This window comes from Triturus cristatus, chromosome 4_1 (assembly GCF_964204655.1).
Source record: "Triturus cristatus chromosome 4_1, aTriCri1.1, whole genome shotgun sequence".
Taxonomy (NCBI): Eukaryota; Metazoa; Chordata; class Amphibia; order Caudata; family Salamandridae; genus Triturus; species Triturus cristatus.
In genome coordinates, this window is record NC_140585.1 from 83204455 (window position 1) to 83216401 (window position 11947).

Below are 11947 nucleotides of genomic sequence, written 5' to 3' on the forward strand. Positions count from 1 at the left end.
GCTGACGAAGGCCTCCGTGTTGCACGTGTCTTCCGGTATGGCAGCTGATGAGGTGGATCTCGGATGCCGGGACAAATAGTCTGCGGGATAGTGAGCCCCCGGCCGATAGATCACCTTGAACTGGTACGCCTGAAGCTGCACGGCCCAGCGTTCGATCCGCGGCGGTGCCAGCCTCGACAATCCCGTGAACAGGGGGAGTAACGGCTTGTGATCCGTCACGACGGTGAAGTCCTGTCCGCACAGGTATAAGTGGAAATGCTGGCAGGCCCATTTGATGGCCAGCGCTTCTCTCTCTATCTGGGCGTACCTTGTCTCGGTGTCGGTAAGTGCCTTGCTGGCGTACGCAACGGGCTTCCACACTTCATGCCCATGTTCCTGCAAGAGGACGGCACCGAGGCCCACCGGGCTGGCATCCACCACCAACTCTGTCTTCCTCCGGGGGTGGAAGTAGGCCATGATTGTCTTGTCGGGTAGCCCCTCTTTGATCTCTTGGAACGCCTTGTTGGCCGCCGGTGTCCACTCCCATGAGTGATCGTGGCGCGTGAGGGCGCTTAGTGGTTCCAACATCGCGGCTAGCCTGGGGATGAACCGCCCACAGTAGGTAGCCATTCCAAGAAAACTTCTTACTTCAGTGGGACTGCACGGGGTGGGTGCCGCTCGGATGGCTTCCGCCTTTCTCGGATCTACCAGCAGCCCCTCTCGAGTAAACGTGTATCCAAAAAAGTCTACACTGCCCTGGTAGAATGAGCACTTCGCTTTGTGTAGCGTCAGCCCACACTCTGTCAGTCTCCGAAGTGTGGCCCGCAGGTGTGCGTGATGCTCTTCCAGAGTGTTGGAGTAGAGTAAAATGTCGTCGCTGAGGTTGATCACGCCCTGCAGACCGGACAGGGACTCTCAGATCGCGTTCTGGAATACCTCTGCCGCGAAGGAGACACCAAAACTCAGCCTTTTGTACCTCCGGAGGCCGACATGGGTCGAAAATGTGGTGATGTATCGACTGCTGGGGTCGAGTTCTAGCTGGTGGTAGCCAGCATTTAGGTCCAGCTTCGAGAACCATTTGGCCCCGTTGAGGTCTGCCACGATGTCGTCCATCGTGGGGGTGATGTGCCGCTCCCTCTTCACTGCTGTGTTGGGCAGCTGCATGTCCACACAGAGTCTGATGGCCCCTGGTTGCTTGGGCTTGGGCGCCACGACCAGCGGGGACACCCAGGGAGTGGGGCCGGAGATTTTCTCAATGACATTCAGCTCTTCGAGCTTCCGCAACTCCTCTTCCACTTGCGGGCGCAGGTTGAACGGCACCCTCCGGTGTCTGAGGGCTACCGGCCGTATGGACGTGTCTATGTGCAGCTTGAACTTCTTGCCCTTTAGCTTACCCAGGCCGGTGAAGAGTGTTGGGAACTCCTTGAGTATGTCCTCGGCGTGGGAGTCATGAACCTGGTTCGCAAAGAACACTAGCCCAAGGTCCTCTGCAGTATGACAGCTGAGCAGCGTCCTTTTCTTGCCTTCCGTGACATGAAATTGTGTCTGAGTCGAGTATCCCCTGCTGGCGATGGTGGCACTGATGACGCCACGGAGGGGAAGAGGGTCCGTCCCTCCGTACGTGTAAATCCGCGCCTTGGACGGCGTCAAGGGGGGTCTCGGCGACAGACGGTCATATTGGTCGGAGTCCATCACATTGACCGACGCCCCTGAGTCGATGAGGGCTTGGACCTCGGTGCCTCCCACTGAGACTGAACACAAGGGCGGCGGCCTCCGCCGGGAGCCTGTCCTGCTGACAAACGATACTACGAATACCTCGTCGTCCTCGTCCTCATACATCGGGGCCCACACCTGCGGCTGATGTTCTCCGCTTGGCAGCGGGTCTTCCTGCGAGACCTGACGCACTTGTTGTGGCCCGAACCTGGGTCTCGATGACGGTTGTCTGAAACACCCACCCTGGCATACTCTGGCGTAGTGATTCATTCTTCCGCAGCGGGAGCACGCCTTGCCTTTTGCACCGCAGACTGCCGTTGCCGGGTGGTCGTCCCCACAGTATCCACACGAGCCCCCGCAGGTTTGGGCGCTGGGCGAGGTGCGGCCGGCCGCCTTTGTATCGCTTCCACCTTTTCTTCTTTGATGGGTGCGCTCTTGAACCCCGGCCCTGCGGCCACGGGCGCGTGGAGGGCAGCTTCCATTTCCTCCGCCCTGGCATCGGACAACTCGTGGGACCGTGCTAGTACTAGGATTTCATCCAGCGAGATCCCTGGCTGCCGGAGAATCAGCTTCCGTAAGAGTTTGGAGCGACAGCCCAATATGATCTGATCCCTTATCTCCACTCTCTGGTCCGTGAAGGGGCACGTGCTGGCCAGCCGGCACAGCCGCGCGTAGAACATATCGACGGATTCGGTGTCGGTCTGCCAAGCCCTCCGGAACTTAAACTTTTCGAAATCCGGGTTCATTTGAGGATCAAAATGTCTATTCAGCACCGCCACCGCTGCCTCATAATCATCATCGTTCCCGGTGTTGGGAAGCGTGTCGAACAAGTCATAGATTTCAGCCCCTCCATAATATATAAGTAGTGACCGCTTCACTGCCCCATCGGTTTCTCGGGTCCCTCTAAAGTAGTGGTTTAGTCGCCCTACCCATGCCTTCCATCTCGGGGCGGCGGTAGCTGGGTCTGCGGTTTCGCTAAACGGTGGTAGGGGCGCTACTGCGTTGTGGATGACCACCGGTGGCGGTGGTGGGTTGTTACCAGCACCTGCGTTGGACCCGCCAGCTTGTGGTGCACCAGCGCCTGCCGCAGGCCCTGAAGACATCGTTCGACTTTACTGATGGGACCTGTGGGTTTTGCCAGTGCTTGTTAGCCCAGTATGGTCACTCTCACTTGGTGCTGAGGCTCTGCCAAGGCTTGTTTAGTGAACTTGTGTGAACATTGGTTTTGCCAATGCTTGTTGCTCCAGACCTCCTCTCCCTGCTCTGGGCCCTATTGTCTCCTCCCCCGGGCTTCAGTTGCTGCACCACGCAGCATAGGGCACAGTTCAGGCAGGCAGGAGAAAGGGCAGCCCTGTCTAGGCCCCCTCCTACGATCGGCCGATGCAAACCAGGGCCAGCACGAGGTGAATCCTCCAGAGGGCCTCGGAGCGGGGGCAGGAGCAGAGCTCCGATGAGGCACCGGGTCAGCCACTCACCCCTGATGAGCGCGCACAGCGCTGGCAGCTTCCGGTGCAGGGAGCAGCATGCGGGTGGGCTCCGCGATCAACAGGCCACGTTGGGAGGCAGTCTGCCTCCGGCACCACGCGGGTGGGCTCCGCAACCACCGGGATGAAGCAGGTGAGCAGCGGGGGCGTCTGCAACGCGGGTGGGCTCCGCACGCTCCCCGCGCAGGCTGACAGAACAGCACGGAAGGCGCGGCAGGCGTCGGCCTCAGTTAACTAGGGTAACGCCAGTTAAAGGACACGGAGACTTGTGTAAGTATCTGGGCTGATCAAAAGACCACGTGCGGTCTTGCCCACGTTTATTTATTCCCTCGGGATGAGCCCGCTCCGAGGGGTGTGTGGATGCGTGTTTTAGCGCAACATTGTATAAGAGAGCCCGGGTGGCTCTCTACACCCCCGACTGCTGCTATTATGAGGGGCGCCCCTGGTTTTCCCGAAGGAGGCATCCTGCAGCCCTGCAGCCGGTATGTGAAGGAAGGAACACAGGGCCAGGCGGAAGCAGAGAGATCGGTACCAGCAGTGGATCCGCAGAGGCAGAGGGGTCCGTCCAGAGCCAGGGGGTGGGTCCAGGCGGAAGCAGAGAGATCTGTACCAGCAGTGGATCCTCAGAGGCAGAGGGGTCCGTCCAGAGCCAGGGGGTGGGTCCAGGCAGAAGCAGAGAGATCTGTACCAGCAGTGGATCCTCAGAGGGTCCGTCCAGAGCCAGGGGGTGGGCCAGGCGGAAGCAGAGAGATCTGTACCAGCAGTGGATCCTCAGAGGCGTCCATCCAGAGCCAGGGGGTGGGTCCAGGAGACTGAGCAGAGAGATCTGTACCAGCAGTGGATCCTCAGAGGCAGAGGGGTCCGTCCAGAGCCAGGGGGTGGGTCCAGGCGGAAGCAGAGAGATCTGTACCAGCAGTGGATCCTCAGAGGCAGAGGGGTCCGTCCAGAGCCAGGGGGTGGGTCCAGGCAGAAGCAGAGAGATCTGTACCAGCAGTGGATCCTCAGAGGGGTCCGTCCAGAGCCAGGGGGTGGGCCAGGCGGAAGCAGAGAGATCTGTACCAGCAGTGGATCCTCAGAGGCGTCCATCCAGAGCCAGGGGGTGGGTCCAGGCGGAAGCAGAGAGATCTGTACCAGCAGTGGATCCTCAGAGGCAGAGGGGTCCATCCAGAGCCAGGAGGTGGAGAGAGAGGTACATGAGTGACTACAGAATCACAGGACACAAAATAAACTCTGTAGTCCTGTATGGGACAGCTAGGGCACCTCCAGCATCTAGTACCTTTGATAGTTCGGTCGGTAGAGCGTGAGCGTCCTAATCTCTAGGTCGTGAGTTCAAACCTCATGTCGTGCACTGTTTGTTTTATTCACATTTTTCTCAAACCATCCGTTTTTGGGATCTGTATGAGTGGAGATGGCAAAAACACACTGTGAGAAGTTGGCCTGATATATGATGTCACTAGTTCTAGTGTACACCTTGTATCAGTCCACACAACCCTTATGGTGATTGGTTGTAAAATCAACCTTATAGACCAGCTATCCTAGTGGTAGCATGGACAAGAGCAGTCTTAGGCTAAACTCTGTATGGCATGTGAAGCCAGCTGTTATACCATTTGCAACCCCTTGAATACCCAATGAAAGGACACCACAACAGATATATTATAAAAATAGAATGTATTTATTCTAGTCAAAATACCCTCAGCACTCTTTATGAGATTCGAGGTAAGTACAACACAGTCTTATTTAAGCATACATAAGTCACACAGGTAAGTAATACAGTTAGGCCCTAGGGGCCACGCAAACCATATACTAAGTAAGTGGTATAAGAACCACTATCACGAACACAGGTTAGGCCTAGGGCTAGGGAATCGCTGGGGCTACACTATCCTATCAGTTGCTAGGCAGTGGGAGGCCCACGGGATTCAGGTGCAGAGTGGAAACACTCACGCGTAATGCGTTAAAGTCGATAGAAATAGTAGTATTTAGAAATTAAGAGTTTTAGGACACTTCGGAAGGAACTAGGAGTTAGAGACTTGGAAACTAGACACTAAGATAGTCAATACCCTTGTGAGCACCGGAGTACTCAAGTTACCTAGCCCACGGGCTGCGGGTGCATAGGTGTGAACTTGCGTCGGGTTTCGTCGTCGACTCCTATGGATGCCTGAAGAAAGTTGCTGACAGGCAGTCAGTGAAGAGTGTCCGGTGGATTCCAAGGATGGAATCAGGAAGTAGGATACCTGCAAGCAGAGGGGACAGAGTCTAGGTCACCAGCCAGGAGCCGGGAAGGAACCAGGCAATGTCGTGAAGATGCAGGTGAAGAGGTGAAGCTTGTCGCTGCAGCCACGGGTACCAGGAGACGTCGAGGATGACCAGGACCAGGAGGCGAGCTGTCCCACGAAGGCTCTTGCAGTCGGTAGCGTCGAAGTCGAACTAGGACTCACCAAGCCTTGGCAAGCGGAACCCACGAAGAACGAAGGACTTGCTTCTGGTGCAGACCAGGAAGGTCTGGGGTGCTTCTCTTTTGCAAAGAAGCGGGAGCCAGTCTGGAGGAGCCAAACCAGCGGTGAAGATTTCAAGGTGTGTCGTCACAAAGGCCGCTAGCCAACGGGCAAGCAACCGGACAGACGCGGCAAGCAGGAAAATGCAGAAGGGCCCCACGCAGGACTCGTGGAGTGTGGGGGGCTGATCTTCGGTGCAGATGGTGCTTGGGGTTGGGGCTTCTCAATCCCCGGTGCACAACTTCGAGGGTGCCTCAGAAGCTGCGCTGGAAGATACTAGCCACTTTCCCAGGTAGCCGGTCCCACGTCTCTCGTCGCCTCCACGGATCTCAGCTCGGCTGTGGATGTGGATCAGGGTCGGAGAAGTCTGGAAGTCAAGGCTCTGGTCGGGCTCTGCAGTCAGTCCCTCGTAGAACTTCAGCAAAGCAAAGGGTAGTCTCTTGATGGTGCCTGTTTGCACAGGGTAGCCACTCCTTGGCCACAAGGGAGATTCTTCAGTCTTCTTCTTTCGTCGAATGTCGAAGGTCCAGAGTTTCTGTTCAAGTTGCAGGTTCAGGATAATCTAATCTCCTGGGGCCCAGCTACCACTCTTATCCAAATCTGGGGGGCTGGGTTACCTGCTAGGTCACGCCTTATGGGTGGGACCTGGGAGGGGGGTGGTTACACCCCCTTCCCTTTGTCCAGTTTCGCACCAGGACTGGGGCTGGAGTGCCCCAGCACTGGTTTGAACTGGACTATGCACGGGACACCTTGTGTGCCCCAGGCATGTCTCATTCTTTTCATCCCTCCCTGCCCCAATACACTAAGGCCTGTCTGGGGTGGTGCTCGCACCTCCCAAGGCAGGAAACCTATTGTCCAAGCCTCCCTTGCCGGGATCACTCCCAGCAGCAGGAGGTCAGACTCGTGTCTGTGGCAGCAGCATCCATTTTGTGATGCTGGGGCTCTGGTTAACTTTAACCGGGTAAGTAGGTTACAACATATCTTCTCCCTCTAGAAGGGAGGGATAATATCCTCATCCCCAGAAATGGGATGGGGGTATTATTCCAAAGTGTTAGACACCTTACACGACATGTTTTGATAAAGCCAAACCATAGTTACCATAACCGTTTAAGATTATAAGGCACTTTAAGAGTATATGGTAGGCTATATCATAGAACAGCTATAAGGACATGGTTCCGAAAGCTGCAGACAGGCTCAGCTCATGCTAGAGCACCATCTCACATGTTACCAAGCACTCTGCCTCCAGGATTGTTAAGGCCTGCCATAGGAGTGGCACATGTGTCTATATGTAAGTTAGGTATAGGAATACTACACCTAAGCAAGGAGTGATTACACTACCTTGCCCCAGCTGAGTGATCAGCCAGTTGTGTCATAATGGAAGGCCAGGCCAGGGGTGGCATAATACATGCTGCAGCCCCTGGTAGGCCTAGGGTACACCTAAGCCCTGGGTACCTAAGGTACACTGTACAGGGGCCAATAAGGTGATCCTATCCAAATGGGTTATGCACCTAAAGTACATAGTGTCAATTTAGAGAGAGAACAGCAGGGCTGTGGGTCTGATTAGCAGGCCCACAGCCACATCTAAGTCGAAAACCAGTAAAGCAAAAGCAAAAAGTGGGGGTGAACATAGAAAGCAGACCCTACTCTCCTACACAACCCCCCCCCCCAAACTTAGGGACATTAAACTAACCTTGACCAGTTGAGTCTTCATGTTCTAAGTGGAAATATCTGGAGAGTCCATCTGCATTGGCATGGTCAGTCCCAGGTCTATGTTCCACTGTGAAGTCCATCCCCTGTAGGGAAATGGACCACCTAAGAAGTTTGGGATTTTCACCCTTCATCTGATTTAGCCACAAGAGGGGATTATGGTCTGTCTGAATCTTGAAGTGAGTGCCAAACAAGTATGGCCTCAGCTTCTTCAGGGCCCAAACCACAGCAAAGGCCTCCCTCTCAAAAGCTGACCAACGTTTCTCTCTAGGGGTCAGCCTTCTACTTATACAAGCAATGGGCTGGTCTTGACCATCTATATTAAGTTGTGAAAGAACAGCTCCTACACCTAACTCAGAAGCATCTGTCTGGACAATGAACTCTTTGGAGTAGTCTGGACTTTTCAGAATAGGTGCACTGCACATGGCCTGCTTCAGGTCATCAAATGCTTTTTGACAGCTTACTGTCCACTGAACTTTCTTTGGCATTTTCTTGGAGGTCAAGTCATTAAGTGGTGTCACAATGGACCCATAGTTCTTAACAAACTTTCTGTAGTACCCAGTCAGGCCCAAGAAAGCTCTGACCTGAGTCTGGGTAGTTGGAGGAGTCCAGTCCTTTATGGTCTGGATCTTGCTCTCCAGTGGTTGAACCTGACCCCCACCAACTAGGTGGCCCAGGTATACAACCTTGCTCTGCCCTATCTGGCACTTAGTGGCCTTGATAGTGAGGCCTGCCTTTTGCAGGGCCTCTAAAACATTCCTCAGGTGGACCAGGTGATCCTCCCAGGTGGAGCTAAAGGCAGCAATATCATCAAGATAAGCTGCACAATAATCATCCAACCCAGTAAGGACTTGATTCACCAACCTTTGGAAAGTGGCAGGTGCATTCTTCAAACCAAAGGGCATTACCACAAATTGATAATGTCCTCCTGGGGTCGAGAAAGCAGTTTTGACCTTTGCATTCTCAGCTAGTCTGATTTGCCAGTAGCCTGCTGTCAGGTCAAATGTGCTCAAAAACTTAGCAGCTGCCAGTCTGTCAATGAGCTCATCTGCCCTAGGTATTGGGTGGGCATCTGTCCTAGTGACAGCATTGAGACCTCTGTAATCCACGCAAAACCTCATCTCTCTCTTACCATCTTGGGTGTGAGGTTTTGGCACAAGGACTACAGGACTAGCCCAAGGGCTCTCTGAAGGTTCAATGACTCCCAGCTCCAACATCTTTTGTACCTCAACTTTTATGCAGTCCCTGACATGGTCAGGTTGCCTGTAGATTTTACTCTTCACAGGCAGACTGTCACCAGTGTCCACCTCATGGGTGCACCAGTTTGTCTGACTTGGGGTCAGAGAGAACATATGTCTGTAGGATTGCAGAACTTGTCTGCAGTCCTGTTGCTGATGGACAGTGAGGCTGTCAGAAAAGACCACACCATCAACTGAGCCATCATCAGGGTTCTGAGTCAACAGGTCTGGGAGAGGGTCACTCTCTTCCTCCTGCCCCTCATCTGTAGCCATGAGTAAGCCCATGTCTGCCCTGTCAACGTATGCCTTCAATCTGTTGACATGAAGCACCCTGTGGGGGCTTCTGGGAGTCCCAAGGTCCACCAAGTAGGTGACTTCTCCCTTTTTCTCAACAATAGTGTGGGGTCCAGACCATTTGTCTTGGAGTGCTGCTGGGGCCACTGGCTCCAACACCACACGTTCTGCCCTGGCTGGTAAACAGTCAGTACAGCCTTTTGGTCATGCCAAGCTTTTTGGAGTTCTTGGCTTGCCTCAAGGTTTTTAGAAGCCTTCTTCATATACTCTGCCATCCTGGAGCGGAGACCAAGTACATAATCCACTATATCAAGATTGGGTTGTCTGAGAGGTCTCTCCCATCCTTCCCTTACTAAACATAGGGGTCCTCTTACAGGATGCCCAAACAAAAGCTCAAAAGGGCTGTAGCCAACCCCCTTCTGTGGGACCTCTCTGTAAGCAAACAGAAGGCAGGGTAAAAGGATGTCCCATCTTCGCCTAAGCTTGTCTGGTAAACCTTTTATCATTCCCTTTAGGGTCTTGTTGAATCTCTCAACAAGCCCATTGCACTGTGGGTGATAGGGTGTGGTGAACTTGTAGTTCACACCACACTCCTTCCACATTGCAGTCAAGTATCCTGACATGAAGTTGGCACCTCTGTCAGAAATGACCTCCCTTGGAAAGCCCACTCTGGAGAATACTCCAAGCAGGGCCCTTGCCACAACAGGAGCTGTTGTGGTCCTCAGGGGAATAGCTTCTGGATACCTGGTGGCATGGTCCACTATCACCAGTATAAATCTGTGCCCAGATGCTGTTTGTGGGTCCATTGGTCCTACAATATCTATGCCCACTCTTTCAAAGGGAACCCCCACAACAGGTAGTGGTATGAGGGGGGCCTTTGTGGTGCCACCTGATTTGCCACTGGCTTGGCAGGGGACACAGGAGCGACAAAACTCCTTGGTATCTTCTGACATATGGGGCCAGTGAAAGTGAGGGACAAGCCTGTCCCAGGTCTTGTTCTGGCCTACGTGTCCTGCAAGGGGAATATCATGGGCCAAGGTAAGAAGGAAGCCTCTGAACTTCAGTGGTATGACCAACCTCCTGGATGCACCAGGCTTGGGGTCTCTAGCCTCTGAATACAGTAGCCCTTCATCCCAATACACTCTATGGGTACCTTGAGCATTCCCTGCAGCCTCAGCAGCAGCCAGCTGTCTGAGGGGTTCAAGAGAGGGGCAGTCTAATTGGGCCTGCCTCAGATCTGCCCTTGAAGGTCCCCCTGTCCCAAGAAACTCAACCTGATCAGGTTCAAGTTCTTCTAGGACAGTTCTTTCAGGGTTCTCAGAATCATCCTCCTGGGAGGGCTGATCCACCACCTGAGGCAGGGGGGAAGGCACAGCCTTAACCCTACTGCTCTTTCTCTTAGGTTGTGACTGGTCCATAGATTCAGGATCCAGCACTTGTTCAGTGGTGCACTTTTTGGCCTGTGACCTGGTCACAGCAAGGACATGTGCATCTATCCCCAGCATTTCTGCATGGGTCCTATACTCCACTTCAGACTAAACTGAAGTTTCAAGATCATTGCCCAGTAAACACTCTACAGGAAGGTCTGAACTAACAACAACTTTCTTGAGGCCAGTTTCCCCTCCCCAGGAGAAGTTAACAATAGCCACACTATGGGAGGTAGTGGCATTGCTAGCGTTGGTCACTAGGTAATTCTCACCTAGTATGATCTGTCCAGGGTCCACAAAGGCAGGTGTCACCATTGTGACACTAGCCCCAGTGTCCCTGTAGGCCTGAGCCATTCTTTGGTTGATAAAAAGACTCTGTCTGTACTTGCCCAGGTTACTGGGGCCTACAGTAGAGGACAAAGCTAAGTCCCCATCACAGATCAGAACAGCCTGAGTAGGTATTCTGACTAGGCCAGAATCCTCCTCAGTTCCCAGGGTTAACCCTACTACACCCTTTTGCTGGGAACCACCACTTACAGCTGGACTAGGGGGTACAGTTGCCTTAGGGGCAATGGTGGCTGGGGGCTTATCCTTTTTGGTGCACTCACTAAACCAATGTGAGTTGGACTTACAATAGTTGCACCATGGTTTCTTTTGGCCATCTTTCTTTTTATCCTTTTTGGGACCACCCTCCCCCTGAGCCTTTTGGGGGCCTGGTGAAGACTTCTGGTCTTTTTGTTTCTGATCATTACCCTTCTGGTCTGCCTTTTTCTGATCACCGCCCTGGTTCTGGTTTTTCTGCTTAACTCTAGTCCTGACCCATCTATCTGCCTTCTTTCCCAATTCTTGGGGAGAAGTCAGATCAGAATCAATCAGGTGTTGATGCAGTAGCTGGTTTTGACAGTTGTTAAGGATTTGTTCTCTCATGATCAAATTATACAATCCTGTATAGTCCTTAACCTTACTTCCCACTAGCCAGCCTTCCAGAGCCTTAGTGGCACAATCTACAAAGTCAGTCCAGTCCTGAGTCTGTGTCTTCTGGGTATCCCTGAACAACAACCTGTATTGCTCAGTGGTTAGGCCAAACCCATCAATTAGAGCACTCTTCAGGACAGTGTAATTGTCTGCATCCTCATCACTAACTGTGAGGAGCTTGTCTCTACCTTTCTCAGAGAAGGAGAGCCACAAGATAGCTGCCCACTGACTTTGGGGTACCTGCTGTACTTTGCAAGCTCTCTCCAAAGCAGTTATCCATTTGTGGATGTCATCCCCACACTTGTAGGGAGGGACAATCTTGCTCAGGTTTCTATTATCATAGTGCGTGTCTCTATTCTTAGGGATATTGCTGCCACCAGTGGGTTCTGACCCACTTAACTTTTGCTCTCTAGCCAGAGCAAGCTTCTCCTTGGCAAGGGCAAGTTCTTCCCTCTGAATCCTCAGATTAGCTTCCCTCATTCTGGCTTCATGCTCCTTTCTCTCAGGGGAAGTCATTCCCCTGTGAGAGGAAGCATTAGAGATGCTAGAGACATGGGAGTGGATGGATTCCCTTGAAGGGGATCTGTCCCTCCTGCTTCTCTGGGTAAGCCCACTTGGGGGTCTGTATGGGGGGACCC